At 36.8% G+C, this 24,268-nt stretch overlaps 1 long non-coding RNA gene across 1 annotated transcript; it reads left to right on the top strand.

The window, feature by feature from the left end:
- The first annotated feature begins 252 nt into the window (after positions 1-252).
- Positions 253-19,483, top strand: LOC147367686 (uncharacterized). The gene is made up of 3 exons (XR_015132003.1): positions 253-433; positions 18,305-18,346; positions 19,167-19,483. It is a non-coding gene; the product is annotated as an uncharacterized LOC147367686 (long non-coding RNA).
- Positions 19,484-24,268: the final 4,785 nt, after the last annotated feature.

Raw genomic sequence — 24,268 nt, 5'->3', positions numbered from 1 at the left:
CCAATGCTTTTTTGGAGGCTGGTGCCTGACTTTGGAATAATCACCTTTAGAGAAAAATAAGTTCCTTAAAATGTTAACAGGCCTCCTGGCCAGAAGATGATGTAATTCACCTGAACTTTTGCATATGGTAAGTTTGAAAGCCTGGCTTCGATTAGGACCAGGAACTGCTGTCCTTGCATGACTCCACTCCTTCCCCCATTATCCTCTATGCACAACTTAAGGTATAAAAACTACTTTGGAAAATAAAGTGCAGGCCTTGTTCACCGAAACTTGGTCTCCCCATGTCACTCTCTCTCCCAAATTCTGGCTGAGTCTCCATCTGGAGCGCGGAACCCGCCATGCTTGCTAATTATACCTGGGCTTCTAAGATCCGACCGGGGAGGCCTCAGTGTCTCCTCTCCTTCGGGAGAACGGAAGGACGCCTGCGGCCTACGTAAGTGGTGCAAACTTCTTGTCTTGAAGTTTTATTGGTCTCCCACGTAAACCAAGCTACTCAGCCTCTTTTCTCCACTAAATTTTCCTACTGAGCTATCCTCATCGTATTACTCTTTATATCTTTGATAAAATATTTAAGTAAATAGGTCGCCGACGCTGTCCCCGCTTCGAATACCCTGGATCAGCCGGGGCTGGTCCCCGGCAGGAACCTATTATACAGAGTGAAGTAAGCCAGAAAGAAAAACACCAATACAGTATACTAATGCATATATATGGAATTTAGAAAGATGGTAACAATAATCTTGTGTACGAGACAGCAAAAGAGACACTGATGTATAGATCAGTCTTATGGACTCTGTGGGAGAGGGAGAGGGTGGGGAGATTTGGGAGAATGGCATTGAAACATGTATAATATCATGTATGAAACGAGTCGCCAGTCCAGGTCTGATGCACGATACCGGATGCTTGGGGCTGGTGCACTGGGACGACCCAGAGGGAGGGTATGGGGAGGGAGGAGGGAGGAGGGTTCAGGATGGGGAACACAGGTATACCTGTGGCGGATTCATTTTGATATTTGGCAAAACTAATACAATATTGTAAAGTTAAAAAAAAAAAAAAAAAAAGAATAGCAAGTTACACATCACTCTTGCCCTCTAAAGATACTAAGTGAAGTGAAAGTGAAGTGAAGTCGCTCAGTCGTGTCCTACTCTTTGCAACCCCCATGAACTGTAGCCTACCAGGCTTCTCTGTCCATGGGATTCTCCAGGCAAGAATACTGGAGTGGGTTACCATTTCTTTCTCCAGGGAATCTTCCCGACCCAGGGATCGAACCCAGGTCTCCCGCATTGAAGGCAGACACTTTAACCTCTGAGCCACCAGGAAAGTCAACTTTAGGATAAATAGTATGACCAAAAAGGGCTTGAGACCATCTTTCTTGAGGAGAGGATGAGATTATATTCTACAACATGATTTGCATGCTAACTACTTCCTCCATCAGATCTAAAGTAATGCCATACATTTGTAGTCTGGTGTCTAGTTTTTGAAGAAAATCAAGTAATGAAGAAACTCTACTCTTCTGAGAATTAAGATAAGACGTCTTTTGTGTACAACTACCTAATTCTTAGTAATTTCTTTGAGGGCAAAATAATATTTAACCCATACTTAGAAGAGATAAATGAAGAGTACTTGTCGAATACTTGTACTAAGGTAAACAAACCATAAATGTGACTGTCATACAGAATCATAAAATCTTTTAAAATTTTCATACACAGTGAATCTCTAATAAGATTTTATTACCAGTTAGTAATAATACCATGAAGAACATATAAAATTATGTTAATCTATTTACTGACCTACAGTTTTGGCTTTCTTGCTGAGGGCAACTACTCCCAAGGTCCCACACTCTTAAATGTCATCAGAAATTCATTATGGCTTTCCAAGTACAAGAATGATCTATAATTTTAAGTATCAAGAGAGAAACATCTGCTCTAATTAAAAGAACATAAAATACAGCTTTTTTTTTTTTTTTTTTACTGTGTGAGCAAACTGAACTTAATACTATTTGATAATGACTACAGTACGTAGGCAACCCTAACTTGCAAAAGGACTCTGCAGCACAATTTCTAAGATACTTAATGAACTTAAAATCTCTTTATCAATAGAAACTATGTCTTAAAAGATTATTTTGTTTGCAGATGTTTTATAAAGAGTAATTTAACCAATAAATTCCTGAAATTAAACTTTACTGTCTCATTTATATTTCTCTGTAGAAATGGCTGATTGCCCTTCCTCTCCCCTTTTTTTGTTTCCATTTCTACTAAAAGCCCCTATTCCACAATCTTAAAAAAATAAAAAATCAAAAGTAAGTTTACAGATACCAAGAAATTCCTCATTGTGGTTTATGAATCTGTGTATTCTACTGGTCTCTTCTTCATACCTCTCGGGAATGATATCCTATATTCATTCATAACCTACATAGGCTTATCCACTGACAAAAATAAGCTTTAGTCCAGGTAAGATGCACTGTGACCTTTATCATTTGAGTTCTCAACATCATGCTAAGCATCTGGGGCAACATACTTAAGGTTTGAAATTTAAAACATATTAAATAGTATCAGAGAAGTCAATATGATTAAGGAATGTTTCTTTCAGAATATTAGTATCTTATTATGTCTGGAGAGACATTGCAGTTACTGCATGTTTCACTCCATCAATTTTTGAACCATATCATTGCCTAGACCAATTCACTGAATTGACAGGCTCTTCTTCATAAACTTGGGGCAAAATTTTCACTTGACCTTGTAAGAATATTCTTTTAACCACCTATACATAGCAAGCTGTATTGGGTTGGATGACATGCTCAGCACAGTGTTCACTCTGAGATAGCAGTAATAGTGATATTTTAAATAGGTATGTTTAAATATCGGAGAAGGCAATGGCACCCCACTCCAGTACTCTTGCCTGGAAAATCCCATGGATGGAGGAGCCTGGTAGGCTGAAGTCCATGGGGTCGCTAAGAGTCGGACACGACTGAGCGACTTCGCTTTCACTTTTCACTTTCATGCATTGGAGAAGGAAATGGCAACCCACTCCAGTGTTCTTGCCTGGAGAATCCCAGGGACGGGGGAGCCTGGTGGCTGCTGTCTATGGGGTCACACAGAGTCAGACACAACTGAAGTGACTTACCATAGCATAGCGTATGTTTAAATATTGCCCCCATATTTTATTATATCTCATTTAATCCCAACAAAAATATAAATCCTATAATTAGGTCATTTTGTAAGTAAAACTAAGATTCAAAGAGGTTAACTAATCAACCAAGATCACTTGAAAAGTTATGTGACAAGCCTGGAATTTGAAGCAAATCTGGAAGACTCCAGAACATGATTTCTTTAAGCTATAATTTATTAAGCTATAATATTTTATTTCTAAAAGCTACATTGACTGAGAAAAATGTTTAAAAAAATTAAATTTCCCCCAGAAAATATTTAGTTCATACAGCCTTGTTTAAAATTCTATAAATATTGAAGCTGCTGCTGCTGCTAAGTCACTTCAGTAGTGTCCAACTCTGTGTGACCCCATAGACAGCAGCCCACCAGGCTCCCCCGTCCCTGGGATTCTCCAGGCAAGAACACTGGAGTGGGTTGCCATTTCCTTCTCCACTGCATGAAAGTGAAAAGTGAAAGTGAAGTCTCAGTCATGTCCGACTCTTTGCAACCCCATGGACTGCAGCCTATCAGACTCCTCAGTCCATGGGAATTTCTAGGCAAGAGTACTGGAGTGGGGATAATTAATTTCACCTAGGTATTTAAGAAATTCACTCTTTATACTATCTGAATAATTTGCTGATTTTTAAAAATGAACCTTTCCTTTGAAAAAGTATTAGCTGAAATTTTTCTTATACAAAAGCTTTCTTGAATTGAAAAGTATTCTAATTTTCTAATGCCATTTTATTATACAAATATCCTTTATTTCTATATTCTTTGATATACTCAGTGCCTGGGAGAAGGTCTGGCACCTAAAATATACCAATAAATATTTGAAGAATGAAAATTCATATGAGGACCCCAACTTTTTGAGTATAGTATAATAAGAAAAGCAGCTTCCAACTGCCTTGGCCTATTCAGATCTCTTATATCATCTTGAGCTATCTAAATATAAAACTTAATTTATTTTCTGTGATTTACCTTTTAGTAGTGAATGTATTACTATAACCTGTAGTTAACATATTGATTTCATCTTTAGGGAATACAGACATGTTTATCAAGCACTGTAAAATTTTATCCAAATCAGAGAAAGATTGCTGATCACAATGTTCAGCATTTCCCCCAGAATGAGGGAAATCTTTTACTCAATATTTTGAAGTAGAGTCAGCAGTTGAATTTAATCATTTGTACATTTAATTACAGCTTTCTGAAGTCTGTCATTTAATTCAACTGGAACTAGTTACTTGCGTTTCACGGAGGCACAGATTTAACTCTATTTTCTCTCACATCTCATCTTCTATTTTTACTTATTTCTATTTTTACTTGACTTGTTCTATCTTTTGCAGTTTGAAGTTCTTTTTCTTCCTGTATGAGAGAAAAGAAAAATATGACATATTAGATACTAAGAAAATCATGAAAATAAGTGGCAGAGGGGTAGGGAAGAAAGAATGATAGAAAGATGTAGGACAAAGAAAGGAAGGGAAGGTATCCAGTGAAGGGAGAATGAAATGGGGTTTGTTGCTTATAATACAGGGAAAATTAGATTTGTTTTAAGACTTTTTTCATATTATTGAGTTCATCATTTTGCTATGTGACCTTGATTTTGCCAAAGTTTTAAAGGTTAAAATAATGGCAGCTTCACTTAATTTACCTGTTTGTTCTTAGAAACTCAGAAAGTCAAAGCCAACTGTGAATTGTGAAATGGATTACAAATGTAAAGCAGGCACAGTGATCTTACTGTGTTAGATTGGCTGAATTTGAATTATAGCTTTTCCATTTTCTAGACTGTTTTACTTACTTTTGCCTGTTACCTATATTTTAGAAAGACAGAGAAAATTGTAAAGGTTAAATAGGAAAATGCATATGAAGTGTTCTTAAAGAGCTCTGCATATGTTGAATGAAGCTGAAAGTATACTTAGTCATGTGGTCTAACTTGATTTACTCAACTGATACGTGAGCATGCATGTAGTCAGAGTTGTTAATATTTTATGTTAAGCAACAGAGCAAAACAAACAAACAAAAATCCTTACATAGAGTAAGTAATAGACTTTTCTTGAAGAGCTCTCTAGTCTTTCCCATTCTATTGTGTTCCTCTATTTCTTTGCACTGATCAAAGAGGAAGGCTTTCTTATCTCTCCTTGCTATTATCTGGAACTCTGCATTCAAATGGATATATCTTTCCTTTTCTCCTTTGTTTTTTGCTTCTCTTCTTTTCATAGCTATTTGTAAGGCCTCCTCAGACAGCCATTTTGCTTTTTTGTATTTCATTTTCTTGGGGATGGTCTTGCTCCCTGTTTCCTGTACAATGTCACAAACCTCTGCCCATAGTTCATTAGGCACTCTGTATATCAGATCTAGTTCCTTAAATCTATTCCTCACTTCTACTGTATAATCGTTAGGGATTTGATTTAGGTCATACCTGAATGGTCTAGTGGTTTTCCCTCCTTTCTTAAATTTAAGTCTGAATTTGGCAATAAGGAGTTCATGGTCTGAGCCACAGTCAGCTCCTGGTCTTGTTTTTGCTGACTGTATAGAGCTTCTCCATCTTTGGCTGCAAAGAATATAATCAATCTGATTTCAATGTTAACCATCTGGTGATGTCCATATATAGAGTCTTCTCTTGTGTTGTTGGAAGAGGGTGTTTACTATGACCAGTGCATTTTCGTGGTAAAACTCTATTAGTCTTTGCCCTGCTTCATTCCGTATTCCAAGGCCAAATTTGCCTGTTACTCCAGGTGTTTCTTGACTTCCTACTTTTGCATTCCAGTCCCCTATAATGAAAAGCACATCTTTTTTGGGTGTTAGTTCTAAAAGGTCTTGTAGGTCTGCAGAGAACCATTCAACTTCAGCTTCTTCAGCGTAACTGGTTGGGGCATAGACTTGGATTACTGTGATATTGAATTGTTTGCCTTGGAAACGAACAGAGATCATTCTATAGTTTTTGAGATTGCATCCAAGTACTGCATTTCAGAGTCTTTTGTTGACCATGATGGCTACTCCATTTCTTTTGAGGGATTCCTGCCCACAGTAGTAGATATAATGGTCATCTGAGTTAAATTCACCCATTCCAGTCCATTTTAGTTCACTGATTCCTAGAATATTGACATTCACTCTTGCCATCTCTTGTTTGACCACTTCCAATTTGCCTTAATTCATGGACCTGACATTCCAGGTTCCTATGCAATATTGCTCTTTTCAGCATTGGACCTTGCTTCTATCACAAGTCACATCCACAGTTGGGTATTCTTTTTGCTTTGACTCCATCCCTTCCTTCTTTCTGAAGTTATTTCTCCACTAATCTCCAATAGCATATTGGGCACCTACTGACCTGGGGAAAAGGAAAGATATAAGCATCTGACTGCAGAGTTCCAAAGAAGAGCAAGAAGAGATAAGAAAGCCTTCCTCGGAGATCAATGCAAAGAAATAGAGGAAAACAACAGAATGGGACAGACCAGAGATCTCTTCAAGAAAATTAGAGATACCAAGGGAACATATCATGCAAAGATGGGCTCGATAAAGGACAGAAATGGTATGGACCTAACAGAAGCAGAAGATATTAAGAAAGATGGCGAGAATACACGGAAGAACTGTACAATAAAGATCTTCACGACCCAGATAATCATGATGGTGTGATCACTGACCTAGAGCCAGACATCCTGGAATGTGAAGTCAAGTGGGCCTTAGAAAGCATCACTACGAACAAAGCTAGTGGAGGTGATGGAATTCCAGTTGAGCTATTCTAAATCCTGAAAGATGATGCTGTGAAAGTGCTGCACTCAATATGCCAGCAAATTTAGAAAACTCAGCAGTGGCCACAGGACTGGAAAGGTCAGTTTTCATTCCAATTCCAAAGAAAGGCAATGCCAAAGAATGCTCAAACTACCCCACAATTGCACTCATCTCACACGCTAGTAAAGTAATGCTCAAAATTCTCCAAGCCCAGCTTAAGCAATATTTGAACCATGAACTTCCTGATGTTCAAGCTGGTTTTAGAAAAGGCAGAGGAACCAGAGAACAAATTGCCAACATCTGCTGGATCATGGAAAAAGCAAGAGACTTCCAGAAAAAACATCTATTTCTGCTTTATTGACTATGCCAAAGCCTTTGACTGTGTGGATCACAATCAACTGTGGAAAACTCTGAAAGAGATGGGAATACCAGACCACCTGATCTGCCTCTTGAGAAATTTGTATGCAGGTCAGGAAGCAACAGTAGGAACTGGACATGGAACAACAGACTGGTTCCAAATAGGAAAAGGAGTACATCAAGGCTGTATGTTGTCACCCTGCTTATTTAACTTCTATGCAGAGTACATCATGAGAAACACAAGACTGGAAGAAGCACAAGCTGGAATCAAGATTGCCGGGAGAAATATCAATAACCTCAGATATGCAGATGACACCACCCTTAAGGCAGAAAGTGAAGAGGAACTAAGAAGCCTCTTGATGAAAGTGAAAGTGGAGAGTGAAAAAGTTGACTTAAAGCTCAACATTCAGAAAACGAAGATCATGGCATCTGGTCCCATCACTTCTTGGGAAATAGATGGGCAAATAGTGGAAACAGTGTCAGACTTTGTTCTTTGGGGCTCCAAAATCACTGCAGATGGTGACTGCAGCCATGAAATTAAAAGACACTTACTCCTTGGAAGGAAAGTTGTGACCAACTTAGATAGCATATTGAAAAGCAGAGACATTACTTTGTCAACAAAGGTTCGTCTAGTCAAAGCTACGGTTTTTCCTGTGGTCATGTATGGATGTGAGAGTTGGACTGTGAAGAAGGCTGAGTGCCAAAAAATTGATGCTTTTGAACTGTGGTGTTGGAAAAGACTCTTGAGAGTCGCTTGGACTGCAAGGAGATCCAACCAGTCCATTCTGAAGGAAATCAGCCCCGGGATTTCTTTGGAAGGAATGATGCTAAAGCTGATACTCCAGTACTTTGGCCACCTCATGGAAGAATTGACTCATTGGAAAAGACTCTGATGATGGGAGGGATTAGGGGCAAGAGGAGAAGGAGACGACAGAGGATGAGATGGCTGGATGGCGTCACTGACTCGATGGATGTGAGTCTGGGTGAACTCCGGGAGTTGGTGATGGACTGGGAGGCCTGGCGTGTTGCGAATCATGGGGTCGCAAAGAGTCGGACATGACTGAGTGACTGAACTGAACTGAACTGAACTGAAAATCACTGCCGATGGTGATTGCAGCCATGAAATTATGACTGCAAAAATTATGACCAACCTAGACAGAATATTGAAAATCAGAGACATTACTTTGCCAACAAAGGCCCATCTAGTCAAGACTATAGTTTGTCCAATAGCCATGTTCAGATGTGAAAGTTGAACTACGAAGAAAGCAGAGACCAAAGAATTGATGCTTTTAAACTGTGGTGTTTTTCCAGTAGTCATGTACCGATGTGAGAGTTAAACCATAAAGAAATCTAAGTGCCAAAGAATTGATGGTTTCAAACTGTGGTACTGGAGAAGACTCTTGAGAGTCCCTTGGACTGCAAGAAGATCCAACCAGTTTTTCCTAAAGGAAATCAGTCCTGAGTGTTCATTGGAAGGACTGATGTTGGAGCTGAAACTCCAATACTTTAGGCCACCTGATGGGAAGAGCTAACTCATTTGAAAAGACCCTGATGCTGGGAAAGACTGAAGGCGGGAGGAAAAGGGGACACCAGAATATGAGATTGTTGCGTGGCATCACCGACTTGATAGACATGAGTTTTGTAAACTCCGGGAGTCAGTGACGGACAGTGAGGCCTGGCGTGCTACAGTCCATGGGGGTCACAGAGAGCCAGACATGACTGAGCGACTGAACTGAACTGAACCGAATGGACTTTTATTCTTCAAAAATTTTACCACCAATAATAAATATTTTACACTGCAGTTTGAACATTGTTTTATAAAAGGGAGACAGAAGAGGGTTTTTTTTTCATATTTGAATAGACACCAAAAAAATATTATTTTCACTATAAAGTGTGGTGTTACTTTCTACTGATGCCTTGTGCAAAGCAAGATTCCTAAAATGATAGAACATTATAATATATGATGAAATTAAAGTATAAGGGGGATTAAAGTTATATAAATTTAATATTTTGATTATTTTAAATTAAGAAATTCATCTGTTTCCCCTTAAATATCTTTACATCATTCCTCCAAATTATGTATTTGAAATGACTAGAGTATACATCAACGTGGCTAATTTAATACTGTATTTCTGTATAAGCTAGTTTACGTCTCTGAGTTCCACAGATTCATATTGTACTGCTCAGCCTCATAGTTCTCTCAGGAGCGTATTTGGCTGGTCAAAACATGAACTGAATATAATTATGTGACCCAGTTAGCACAAGGTCTTTCTTTCATTCAAGTAAAATCCAGATATGCACATAAATGGCAGAATGGGTGAATAGCACCATGTGTTTTGGTCAATAAAGTCCACAATTTAAGAGATTTCAAAAGTCTTCAAGCTATATAAAGACAAACACTAAGTAAAAAGTAATTTAAAAATCACAGACTGTCAGAATTAGTAGAAACAGAGAGGTCAAGTACTATAGTCAACATCTAATGCTCGTTCCTCTTTAGACATCAACAAGTCTGATTTTTGCTTGATTGTGGTAGTTTTCTTTTTGGTAAAACCCGAATTATAAAGTTATTATGGAAAGAACCCTAAGTACAATCAATCTCTAACAATCTTCATTAACAGAAATAACTAAATATGAAAATATTCTGTTCACAAAAGTTCTGCTGATTGTGTGCTTGGATTCATTTAAATTCAATTTGCTTTGATTTTCATGATGTTGATTAAAAAGATTAGTGCTTTCAATATCTCAATGGAAAACTCTTTATACTTCAGTTTAAATTGAGTAGAAAATCTCAAAATTGACATCATATTTTAATAAATTCACTTTATCATATGTGCAGCTATATTTAGATCCATTCAAAAATATATCACTGAGACTCTGATATATTCCAGATATTGGGTTTCCTGGTGAGGTATGGAAGTTGTGATAGAACACAAATCAGACTTTAAAGAAGTTCCAAGTGTCTTATATGATATGGAGTGTGCTTAGTCACTCAGTTGTGTCCAACTCTTTGTGACCTCATGGACTGTAGCTCACCAGCCTCCTCTGTCCATGGGGATTCTCCAAGCAAGAATACTGGCATAGGTCGCCATGCCCTTCTCCAGGGGATCTTTCCAACCGAGGGTTAGAACCCAGGTCTCCAGCATTGTAGGTGGATTCTTTTACTGTCTGAGCCACCAGGGAAGTCCATATGATATGAAGATACAGAATAATAAGCACAGTACTTATGCTCTGTTACTCATCCCATGACGTTTTCTAAGAGAAAATACAGGGGAAATCCAAAAGTGATGAAAAGGCACTGTATCCAAAGATGACATTCATATTATTTTGAATACCTACCAGCAGGATTTCAAGTTTAGGAAGTAAACTAAAGAAATGAAGGAAGGAAAATACACTTGCAAAGAAATTTGATCCTTCTGGCACTAATGAGAGACATACCATGATCAAAATATAAGCAAAATGAGGAATATCTCGTGATAATTTCATTTTTTATGTCTTTGCACAGAATAGTCATCATATAGGCAAAGAATAGATGAGGTAGCATCGTTAAAAATGTGGATGTACTATAAGAAACATGGAATATTATATGTACTGTGCCACTGTGCACTGTGCTCAGTCATGTCCAACTCTTTGTTGCCCCATGGACTGTTGCCCACCTGACTCCTTTGTGCATAGAAATTTCCAACAAAAGTACTGGAGCAGGGTGCAATTTCCTACACCAGGGGATCTTTCCAATCAAGGCATCAAACCCATATCTTTGTGTATTTCATTTAACATTTTTCATCACTATAAATTTCCATAGGTTTATTGTGCCTACTTCTTTAGTGTTTTACTGGCAATGTGTTTCAAGTTTCAAGTAATACATTTTTGTCAATTTCTTTAGCCACATTTTTAGCTTTCTGTATTAACTATATTATATCCAGAAAACCAATACTTAATGACTTACATATAAAATATGAATATTATTTATCATTAGTGTAAAAGTAACGTTGCATAAATTTTCTATTTAAATCCAACTTTACATAATAGTAGCTTAGGCCTTATAACATTTTGTGTGTACCTTTTGGTATTCATCTTGTTAACATTTGCCAAATATTTTATTGTTAACCAACTACTGTCATTCTGTCTTTTAATTGTAAATATCTTGAATATAAAACCAAAGTGAATACAGGTTTTGGAATCACGTTGTTTTTGTTCTTGTGTTTCCAAGTTTTGTATGATTCATTTGCAACTCTATGGACTATAGCCCGCAAGGCTCCTCTGTCAATGGAATTTCCCAAGCAAGCATACTTGAGTGGATTGCCCTTTGCTTCTTCAGGGGATCTTCCTGACCTAGGGATTGAACCTGCATCTCCTGCATTGGCAGACCAATTCTTTCCCACCGAGCTGCCAGGGAAGCCTAGGATTACTTAAACTTTGTGTCCATGTCTCAGTACTTCTAGTTCAGCAGTTTTATATAGCAAATTTCTTGGAGCTTAACTTTCCTTACTTGCAAAATGGGTATAATTTTGCCTCTATAATTGAATTGTTCGAAGGTATATATGGTGAAATAAGTTATGAAAATATAATGTGTGCTAATTAAAATCTCTTGTCATTAATATTTTTGTCCCTGAAAATATTTTTTCTATTTTACATTTGATTATTAATTTTATATACAATATACTTGTTAAATTCCATGTATTTCCATATGTGCAATATCTATGTTGTGTTTTTCAATTTTTGGCCCATTAGTTTTAAGTTCAGTTCAGTGGCTTAGTTGTGTCCCACTCTTTGCAACTCCATGGACTACAGCATGCCAGGTCCCTGTCCATGACCAACTCCCGGAGCTTGCTCAAACTCATGTTCATCGAGTTGGTAATGCCATCCAACCATCTCATCCTCTGTAATCCCCTTCTCCTCCCACCTACAATCTTTCCCAGCATCAGGGTCTTTTCAAATGAGTCAGTTCTTTGCATCAGGTGGCCAAAGTGTTGGTGTTTCAGCTTCAGCATCAGTCCATCCAATGAATATTCAGGACTGATTCCTTTAGGATTGACTGGTTTGATCTGCTTGCAATCCAGGGGACTCTCAAGAGTCTTCTCCAACACCACAGTTCAAAAGCATCAGTTCCTCAGCGTTCAGTTTTCTTTATATCTAACTCTCACATCCATACATGACTACTGGCAAAACCATAGCTTTGGCTAGACAGACCTTTTGGCAAAATAATGTCTCTGATTTTTAATATGCTGTCTTGGTTGATCATAGCTTCTCTTCCAAGGAGCAAGCTTTTTTTTTTTTTTTTTTTTTTAATTTCCTGGCTGCAGTCACCATCTGCAGTGATTTTGGACCCCAAGTAAAGAAAGTCTGTCACTGTTTCAATTGTTTCCCCACCTATTTGCCATGCAGTGATGGCATCTGTTGCCATGATCTTAGTTTTCTGAATGTTGAGTTTTAAGCCAAGTTTTTCACTCTCCTCTTTCACTTTCAGCAAGACGGTCTTTAGTTCTTCTTCACTTTCTGCCCTAAGAGTGGTGTCATCTGTGTATATGAGGTTATTGATATTTCTCCCAGCAGTCTTGATTCCCGCTTATGCTTCATCCAGCCCAGAATTTAGCATGATATATTCTGCATGTAAGTTAAATAAGCAGGTGACAAAATACAGGTTTGCCATACTCCTTTCCCAATTTGGAACCAATCTGTGGTTTCATGTCCGGTTCTAACTGTTGCTTCTTGACCTGCATATACATTTCTCAGGAGGCAGAAAAGATGGTCTGGTGTTCTCATCTCTTGAAGAATTTTCCACAGTTTGTTGTAATCCACACAGTCAAAGGCTTGGTATAGTCAATAAAGCAGAACTAGATATTTTTCTGGAACTCTCTTGTTTTTTTGATGATCCAGCTGATGTTGGTAATTTTATTTCTGGTTCCTCTGCCTTTTCTAAATCAAACTTGGACATCTGGAAGTTCATGGTTCATGTACTGTTAAAGTCTGGCTTGGAGAGTTTTGAGCTAGTTTTTAGTTATATTAGTTAGCTTAATTAGTTTTAATGTTATATGCAATTATTTTTTCCTACTAACATAGTCATAAACTTTTATAAAATGCATTTAAGCTTTTCTTTATGAAAGTTGTATTTATTATACATAATGTAGCAATTAGATATTAATATAAGAAATATAGCATTTTTTTCTTACCTCTTACTCTGTTTCTTATATTCTTTGTTCTATCATTCTACTGATAAATTTTATCAAACTATTTGCTAAATTATTATTTGATTTTTGATAATAATCTTTTTTACTTCAATGATTTATAAAGTATATTATTATTACTTATGTAGTTTAAATTATTTAATTGTCCATTGTCTAGCCATTGTAATGTTTTCCAGTCACTATTTCTTCAAATTGGTTTAAAGTTTGGTTGATCAAAGAATATCTAAGAGTAAGTTTTTTTTTTTTTTTTCCAGTAAGACTATTTTAGGTGCTTCCCTGGTGGCTCAGATAGTATAGAATCCACCTGCAGTGGAGGAGACCCGAGTTCAATCCCTTGGTTGGGGAAGATACCCTAGAGAAGGGAATGTTTACCCATTCCAGTATCTTTCCCTGGAGAATTCCATGGACAGAGGAGCTTGGTGGGCTACAGTTCATGGGGTCACAAAGAGTCAGACACAGCTAATTGACTAACATCTGGCATTGTGGTTTTAAGCCTTTCTGAACCCCTGAGTAGGTAACACTTTTCTGATTACTTTGCAGAGGAGTGGCAAATTGAGCACAAAATTCAAAATTCTGCCTGTTTCCCACAGGCTTTGTTTCCTTTTGTTTTTTCAAAATACAAGGTATGTCTTTATAACAAACCAGTTTTACTTCCTTTGGGATTTTATTTTATCTTTTATAATGTTTTTTAACAAAGACTTTATTTTTATTTAAATTTTGCTGTATTCAGGAATTTCTTTTAATTTTGTCAGATAATTTTCTAAATATTATAAATTTCTTCTCCTTCCCCTTTCCTTCTCCCTGTTTACTATCACTCTATTAGCATGTTAGATATGGATGCATTTTAAAAATCTTTCTTCTCCTTCACCAATTCCTTTTTTTTTTTTTTTTTGTAATATCTACTTACTCCTTACAGTCTTTTTTATTTTTCATTTTATTTGGGCATCATGTTTTTCAACTTCCTTCATCTCAGTATTTCTTCACAGTGTTTGTTTAACTTTGGAAACACAGATACAATATCCACTAGAATCCTCTTGAGAATAAAATTAGAATACTCCTGTTCTTAAGTTTTTTGTGGAGTATAACATATAAGTAGAGAGCATACAGATCAAAAGTGTGCAGTCTGACACATTGCCTTCTAATGAACACACATATATAACCACTACCCAACAAAAGAGAAAGCTTCTAGGTCATTTCTGTCCATACCCAATCACTATGCTCAACTTATTCCACAAAACTGGTTGCTCTGCTGAATTCTGTTTAATGGAGTAGTTGTGCCTGGCTTGTTTGTGTTTTAATGAAATCATGTGGTGTGTACTATGGTGTGTCTGGCTTCTTTCCCTTTTACAAGATTCATCCACATTAATGTTTTTGGCTGTGATTTGTCCATTTCTATTATATTTTATTTTGTGAATAGAACACACTTCATTTATGCATTCTCTGTTAGACATTTGAATTGTCATCATTTCTTGGATATTTACACTAATACTGTTATTAACATATACACATTTCCCTTAGACATATGCCTAGGAATGGAAATGATAGTAAAAAGACATATGTAAGTTCAACTTTAGCAGATAGTGCTAAGTAGTTTTCCAATGCAGCTAGGGAACTTTATGATTAATGGGAATATTAGGTACATAATATGGTCTTGTATGGATGTAAGAGTTGGACTGTGAAGAATTGATGCTTTTGAACTGTGGTATCAGAGAAGTCCATCCTAAAGGAGATCAATCCTGGGTGTTCATTGGAAGGACTGATGCTAAAGGTGAAACTCCAATACTTTGGCCATCTCATGCGAAGAGCTGACTCATTGGAAAAGACCGATGCCGGGAAGGACTGGGGGCAGGAGGAGAAGGGGACGACAGAGGATGAGATGGCTAGATGGCATTGTTTACTCAATGGACATGAGTTCGAGTAAACTCCAGGAGTTGGTGATGGACAGGGAGGCCTGGCGAGCTGTGATTCATGGGGTCACAAAGAATCGGACACAACTGAGCGACTGAACTGAACTGAATATTAGTATAGCTTGAGTATTACACGTGAAAACAATTAAAGGAACCTGATTGTATACTTTTCACGATGGATTTATATGTGTACATGGGTTTTCCAGGTGGAGCAGTGGTAAAGAATCCATCTGACAATGGAGGAGATACATGAGACATGGGTTCAATCTCTGGCTCAGGAAGATTCCCTGGAGTGAATATGGCAACTCACTCTAGTGTTCTTGATAGGAAATCTCATAGACAGAGAAGCTTAGTGAGTTACAGTCCTTGGAGGCATAGAGTTGGACACAACTGAACGACTGAGCACACAAGCAGAGGTATAGAGGGACATGGAGTTTTCTCTTTAGAAGACTCGGAAGGATTACAGACACATGCTGAAAATTAATGGTGGTTTTTTAAAAGTCTCAATATGTCTTATTTTCTAAGCAAGGAATTCAAGTTTGGCATATGTTTTTTCATCTAAATGTTGTTTTGACTACACAAGAGTCAGGGGGAAGTATAAACTTTTTATTTAGGTAAGTCTTCAAGAGTAGACACTAGTAAAGTCATAGAGATTTTCATGTCATAGTTGAATTTAATCAGTGTGAAATTGAAGAGCAAGTTTAAATAAGGTACACATATGATTTAGTTTTGGAAAGCATAGTCTAGCATCTGTATTAAGCCTATTGAAAATATGGACAAGTAAAGGCCAAAAGCTGAAACTCCAATATTTTGGCCAACTCACGCGAAGAGTTGATTCATTGGAAAGGACTCTGATACTGGGAGGGATTGGGGGCAGGAGGATAAGGGGACGACAGAGGATGAGATGGCTAGATGGCATCACTGACTCGATGAACATGAGTTTGAGTGAACTCCGGGAGTTGGTGATGGACAGGAAGGCCTGGCGTGCTGCAATTCATGGGGTCGCAAAGAGTCGGACATGACTGAGCGATTGAACTGAACTGAACTGAAAAGCCAAAAAAAAGTATTTGAGAGACAAGCACAGTTTTCTACATGAGATTATTAAGGTCTCAATTAGGGTAATACTCATGAAGAAGATATAAGCAGTATAAAAAGGGAAAGTCAATGCTGCTGCTGCTGCTGCTGCTAAGTCACTTCAGTCATGTCCGACTCTGTGCAACACCACAGAAGGCAGCCCACCAGGTTCCCCCGTCCCTGGGATTCTCCAGGCAAGAACACTAGAGTGGGTTGCCATTTCCTTATCAAATGCATGAAAGTAAAAAGTGAAAGTGAAGTTGCTCAGTCATGTCCAACTCTTCGTGACCCCATGGACTGCAGCCTACCAGGCTCCTCCATCCATGGGGTTTTCCAAGCAAGAGTACTGGAGTGGGGTGCCATTGCCTTCTCCAGAAAGTCAATGAAACCTATTTAATAATTGAATGAGGTTTAGTGAGAGGAAAGGTGACCTCTCAGATTCTGAGTTTGATGTCTGGATGAATAGCAAACTCACTGAGATCAGAAGTAGCTAACTATAGCATTACTCTTCATGCCTTAACATATTTTATAAATGAAGCAAGCAAATAAACATCAACACAATAAAATCTTCACTTGGGAATATTAATAAACTATAAAGCCATCGTGATTTATATGTAAAATAGTACACACACACACAAACACACCCCATGTTATTGTTAATATATTAGCCTGAAGTGTCTCCCCATGTGCACCTGCAGCAAATACAGTTAATTTTTTGCTGAAATAAAGGACCATGGGAGTCAGAGGACACTGAGAGTGAGAACTCACTTGTCAGAATCCACAACTTCATTGAAATGGAAGGAGATTATTAAGACACATGAAAAAATATGCAATTACCACCAGAAAACAAACAAGCAAACAACAATATTTTATTCATCAGAATGCAGAGCCATCCTTCTTCTTACTTGGAGACAAAAAGATTTTTTCAAACTGTATCCTAACTAAATATTTCCTCTTCTGGAAGACGAAGACATGAGTAATAATATTCAGGATGATATTGTTAGGCAAGTATTTAAATTTTTATATAAGTTTGTGCTTGTAACAAGACTAGATAAGGTGAATTTGGCTTTGCACTTGCTGTTTTGTAATTTCATACACAGGGTATTTTTCTTGCCAATTTGCATATTTTGCCTTTTTATGCCAGTAATTCGTTTGCCAAAATGTTGTGTTAAGCTAGCTTCTATTATTGCCAGAAAACATAGAAACGGAGTGGGACTTCCTTAATAGCTGGAAAGGATCTAGTTAATCACATGCATATGACAGCTGGAGGTTCATATCTTTGGGAGTGAAGTTGCGATTACACAAAGCAAATAGAAAACTTTTATCCAATGAGCTTCCTTAACTGAATTTCTAAAGTTTGCTAATCATATGTAAATAAGGTCCAATAGATGAGGAGATTTTAAATGGTTAGCTTATAGAATGCTTAAAAGATAATACTTTTTCACTGAAAAGCACACTAAATCATAAGCAAGAATTTTAAACCAAATGTTAAATTACAGTTTTTGATCAGAGATGGAACCTGTGAAGTACTCTTTATATATTGGAAATAAGAATAAAAAAATCATGAGCAGGAAGTCATTTTTAGCCAGTCAATCAGTCAAACATATTTCATGTGCCACTGTTCAGTTTAGAAAACATGGGCTCATACACATATACAGTGTTACAGCTCTATGGAGTATGCTTGCTTTTCCCAATACACACAAGCATATTTATGGTAACTGTCATTTGGACTGATAAAGCATGTGCAGAAGGGAAGAAAAGGTCATTCTTGCATAAAATATCAGAAGATGTCAGTAATTTGAGAACTAATGACTTAAAGGCTTAGGAAAATATGAAGAAAACAGAGTAGTGTTCTTGTATGATTTATTTGATTCTTATCTAATGACATGTGCTCAATAAATCTTCCTTATTCCAGAATATGTGTGATGGTCCCCAGAAACTGTCCTAAGCTAAAGAGGTGGGTAAAAAACAAAAAATGTGAAGCATGAAGTTTATTAGGATATATTATGAAGTTTATTAGGATATATAAATAGAGTTTATTAGGATAGTAAGAAGACTTTTGAAAGTCAAAAACTATGAAATAATACATTCCAGATATACTGATTTACTGTTTTGACCATCTAGAAATAAATGACCCAATATATTTCAGTCCATGAGTTTAAGAATAGTTTAATATAAGAACTAGACATTTGTAACCTTTTACCACATAAGTCATTGGAGAATAGTATGCAAGGCTTTATTTGTAAATGTATAAATGACAAAATTTAAATAAAAAATCTGTGTCAAAGAATGTAATTATTTAAGTATAGTAATTATTACAGTGGAATGCTATATTGCTAAACATTAACATTATATTTTTGAAAAGAATGAGAAATTCATATACTAAGAGAAGAGACTAAAGAGTACATGAAAAGAGTACAAAACAGATATATTGTATGATACCACCTGCATAAAAACATTTTTATATTTACATGTATTATATATTATGTAAAATATTAAGAATTTAAAATTATATTTCAACAAAGACATATTTTATTTAAATACTGTATACTTTTCCATATTGTTTTTGTTTTAAATTCAGAAAATTTAATGCTCTTTTAATATAAAATTATTATATAGCTTGTTAATATAGATTTGGAAGATGTGTATCTTTATAAAAATTGGAGTATGGTATATATAGCTTATTGAAAGTAAAAAAAAAAAATTCCTTTGAGGAAATTTCAGGATATCACACAATATCCTTGCTGTTTTGGTCTGAACACCACTTTTCCTTTCAGTCGGTCTCTACAGGATGCACCTAGTGATGAAGAATTCTCTCCACGTGGGAGACGTCACTTTCCTGTGTCTGGGCACAGTGCATAGTCTTATCAGCACTTGGGTACAAGATCAGTGCGGATAGTAAAGCACATCGGAGCCTACTTTTACCTATTCACAAGAAAAACAAAATATGTTTGAAAATTAGGAAAGTGGTAGCCTTACTCTGTTGTTGAGGAGATAACTACTGCTCTGGATTTTATAAACTGCCATAGCAATTGAAGTAGACATATTTTGAATTAACACATTTTTGAAATGAATAAAGTACCTATTTGACTAATTTTTGTACAGTGTACTTATTTTTTTTTTAAGAAAGGAAATGAAGATAATTGTGTAGACTGAATTATGTAAAACTGATTATTCTTTGCTATTTATTGAATTTAATCACATGATTAAAGTTAAATTTGAAAGAGATTTGTCCTATTTTTTCCTCCCTGTATTCATAAAACTTCTTTATATCATGAGAAATAATTTTTAAATGATTTTCCTCCAAGTAAAAAATAATATTTTCTAGATTTTCAGCTCATTTGGAACCTTATGAATCAGATGAACTAAATTTTTTCCTTATATGAGTAAACAAAAGGGAGTGAAAGTATCAGTAACAAGTATCAATGAAAATATCAATAACAGCCCAGGCACTGATCTAGTGGATCTGTTGCTTAAAGGCTGAAAAAGTGCTAACATGAGCAAAGGTCGTAATGAAAGTCTTTTTCGTTCACTTTACTTAACCAGTCTTGTACTTGCACAATAAAAGACCTAAAGCCACTTGGTAAATTCTACATGTAATCTGTCCTGAAAGAATAAGAATTTATCTATAAAAACAGATGGATTTAGACAGATACTGAGTAGACACTAGTGCTTAGATACTGTATTAAGTGCTTTACATAAAAACTCATTTAATTTTCCAAATGATCCTGGATATTGTATTGCCATCCCCATTTTCTAGAAGAGAAAAGGAAGGCCTAAAGTTTTTAATAGATTGCCAAAAAGTACACAGCCTATTTATTGCAGAATTAGGAATCTAACCTAGATTTATGTGAATCCAAAGTCTATGTTCTTAATTCACCATTTATATTGCTAAACTAAGACCATATGGTAAATATTAAGAGCAAGTAGTCATTGTTTAGTAGAGAAACAATAAAAATGTTCCTTGGAAATGCTTAATTGTTTAATATTATTTACATTGAGTTCATATGCTAGATTAATTTAATTGTATTAGCATTCTATTTTTACCAATCTGATTAAAACTGAACAATTCTATGGGAAAAGAATTACCTGCTCAAATTCTGAACTAAAACATGTGTCTTTGATTTTGGCATCAAGTTAAGGAAGAAGGAATCAAAGAGCCTTGATGAAACTATTATGTTCAAAATAGTGAAGGTTGTTTAACTTGAGGTTGGAGAAAACTGTACATTTGGTACTTTTACCAAACCAGTTTCATTTTCCCAGTCTACTGCAGGTCAAACATTAAAACTCTGAGGTTCTCAGCAGAGAAAAGTTACATTCACAAGGCAGACAAGCAGAGAGACGGGACAACAAATCTCAAGTCTGCCACCACAAAGGCGAGGGGCTGGAGGTATTTACCTGTTGGTAGGGTCCTCTGAAGCATCAGGTGCCTGGGGAAAGTCAATTGAAGATTAAAAAAGGTGAGGTAATTGTGGTTTTGTGGAAGCACAAGGATGCCATGTGCTCTTTAATGGGAGGCATGTTGATAAAATGGCTGTGTGGGCATGTTCTGAGGGTAGAGTTTTTGACTCAGTTCAGTTCAGTCCCTCAGCTGTGTCTGACTCTTTGCGACCCCATGAATTTCAGCATGCCAGGCCTTCCTGTCCATCACCAACTCCCAGAGTTCACCCAAACCCACATCCATCAAGTTGGTGATGCCATCCAGGCATTTCATCCTCTATCTTCCCCTTTTCCTCCTGCCCCCAATCCCTTTAGCATCACGGTCCTTTCCAATGAGTCAACTCTTCGCATGAGGTGGCCAAAATACTGGAGTTTCAGCTTTAGCATCATTCCTTCCAAAGAACACCCAGGGCTGATCTCATTTAGAATGGACTGGTTGAATCTCCTTGCAGTCCATGGGACTCTCAAGAGTCTTCTCCAACACCACAGTTCAAAAGTATCAATTCTTCGGCGCTCAGCTTTCTTCACAGTCCGATTCTCACATCCATACATGACTACTGAAAAAACCATAGCCTTGACTAGACGGACCTTTGTTGGCAAAGTAATGTCTCTGCTTTTGAGCTATCTAGGTTGGTCATAACTTTCCTTCCAAGGAGTAAGCATCTTTTAATTTCATGGCTGCAATCACCATCTGCAGTGATTTTGGAGCCCCCCAAAATAAAGTCTGCCACTATTTCCACTGTTTCCCCATCTATTTGCCAGGAAGTGATGGGACCAGATGCCATGATCTTCGTTTTCTGAATGTTGAGCTCTAAGTCAACATTTTCACTCTCCACTTTCACTTTCATCGAGGCTTTTTAGTTCCTCTTCACTTTCTGTCATAAGAGTGGTGTCATCTGCATATCTGAGGTTATCGATATTTCTTCTGGCAATCTTGATTCCAGCTTGTCCTTCTTCCAGCCCAGCATTTCTCATGATGTACTCTGAATATAAGTTAAATAAGCAGGGTGACAATATACAGCCTTGACGTACTCTTTTTCCTATTTGGAACCAGTCTGTTTTTCCATGTCCAGTTCTAACTGTTGCTTCCTGACCTGAAGATTACACTTAATTATTAATCAAGTTATAGTTTAATACATCTAACTGACAACTAGCCTTAATTTCAGTATCCTGGCAGAACAGTTAATAACATCTTTGCCTGTACTATCAGGAAAATTAGAATGGTACTTACAATCTCAGCTTTGGGTAAATGATTTTCTAACAAATTCTGAAATTTCCAACTGACCTCATTTTGCCTAAAATAAAATTAACAAAAATTAACTATAAATATAAATACATAAGAGAAAATGCAATAAAAATGGTATAATTTCAAAAACAGAAAGCTGACAAACAGTAAAGGAGTTTTATTAGCATTTACTAGAACATGCAAGGACAGTTCATATAAAAGAGATTTTTGGCAATCTAGTCATCCATGGGCAGAAAGCAGACTCAAGAATCTACTTGGATGCAAACATGTGCCATTTCTTATAAAAATGGAATAAGACTCAGATAGAAGGGTCCTCATCCAATGAAAATATCTCTGAATACTCATGGTTACTAAATAAATTGCAAACTTTAGTTTTATGTTAGTTTCATGTTATCCCCTCTCTTCTGGAGAAGAGAATGGCAACCCATTCCAGTATTCTTGCCTGGACAATTCCATGGACAGAGGAGCTGATGGGCTACAGTCCATGAGGTTGCAGAGTCAGACATGACTGAGTGATTAACACTTTTATTATCACTTCTATTTGTCTATACTTAAAATATTTTACTACACATAATTTTTACAAATTACATGTTTATTTTATATCTAAAACTTGTCTGAATTCTTGAAACTGACAGTCTGTATAAACAAGCTTAAAAGAAAAAAAACATTTTCCTCTAACTTTCATATAACTTTAACCCAAAGTCTTATTTATTCAAGGATTCATGATTTATACAGGATTACACAAAGATGTGTTTGAAGTCTGAATTTACAAGGGTATCTTTCTCATTTGCCAGATAATTGACCTTGGCCCTAGCTTCATGTTTGGAGATTGATGTCAATAGAGAAATTAAATTAGGTTTGACTGTTTAATAATAAGTGTTACCAGAGTTGTGAGTGGAGAAGGAAATGGCAACTCACTCCAGTATTCTTGCCTGGAGAATCCCAGGGATAGAGGAGCCTGGTGGGCTGCCATCTATGGAGTCACACAGAGTCAGACACAATTGACGTGACTTAGCAGCAGCAGCAGAGTTGTGAGGCTATATTGATAGGACCACTCATACACATTTTCCTGCGATAGAAAACATTTGTATTGCAATCACATACATGGATGTGACATAATCAGTTTTATGTAGGATGCTCCTTTTGTGTTCATTTCTGCTTCTCATATCCAGTTATTTTCTTCCAAGGTTTAAAACAAATCTCATGCTTAGTTAAACCTCCAAGTTTCCAAAACATTCTGAGAAAATGTATCCTTAGCTCTCAAAAAATGATTATTTTAGATATATGGACTGTATTTTTTTCTATTCTGATAATTATCTCTTTTTTTATGTGCCTATCTCTCTACCATCACATATTTTCTTTAAGTGATTGCAGTTGTGAAGTGCTTTTGCTTAAATATACAAATTGTTGCCTGCCAGGAGCCAGCACTAGAGATCCCACCCATGACAAGGTCATGTTGAAGAGACCTGACGAGCAAGGCAGATCAGGACTCGAGGGACCCCCTGGACCTGCTCAAGCATCTACCCCAAAACCAGAATCTGTCTTACTATTTTGTGCCTTTCACCAATTATTTTGACATTAACAGGGGACTATCCCCGACCACCTTTCTCTGGAAAAAGTCAACTTAGGGCTTTAGTTAATAAGTCTCCTGGGCATTTTAGGAGTGTTTCAATTCAAACCCCTCTGATGGCTTTCTAGCTTGCCTGACAGGGTTATCCAGATTCTTTCAGCTACGCATGTGATTGTTCACAGCCTCCCAACCGTGAGAGACACGGGAAGCCTAAAACATTCTAAAAATATAGAGCCTTCTGAAGAGTTAAAAACTATTAGAGTTGTGCTGGTGTAAGACTTCATTGTTGAGCCAATGCTTGCTGCCAAGTGCCCATATCCCTTATCCATTGTGAACCTGGGAGTGCATTGGTTAGCATAGTTGGAATGTAATAAAAACAAGTACTAGCCTTGGAATTAACCACATCAGACCTTTGAGCTAATTGGTACTTTCTTTGTTGTAACTCACTGCACCTTTGCTCCGTGAGAATGTAACTCTGTTTAGCACTTTCTGAGGCTGACATAGTTTAGAAATATAAAGAAAAAACACTTCAAGGGAAAATAAGTTTTCTGGTTGAGCAGCCTTTATCAAAAAAGAGTCATAAAATGTCCACAGGCCTCCAAGGCCAGAAGATAATGTACACA

This window comes from Bos grunniens, chromosome 8, assembly GCF_055505025.1.
Source record: "Bos grunniens cultivar Pamir isolate PY7600 chromosome 8, Bosgru_T2T1.0, whole genome shotgun sequence".
Lineage (NCBI taxonomy): Eukaryota > Metazoa > Chordata > Mammalia > Artiodactyla > Bovidae > Bos > Bos grunniens.
The sequence above is the reverse complement of the archived record's forward strand: the minus strand, read 5'-3'. Positions and strand labels throughout refer to the sequence as shown.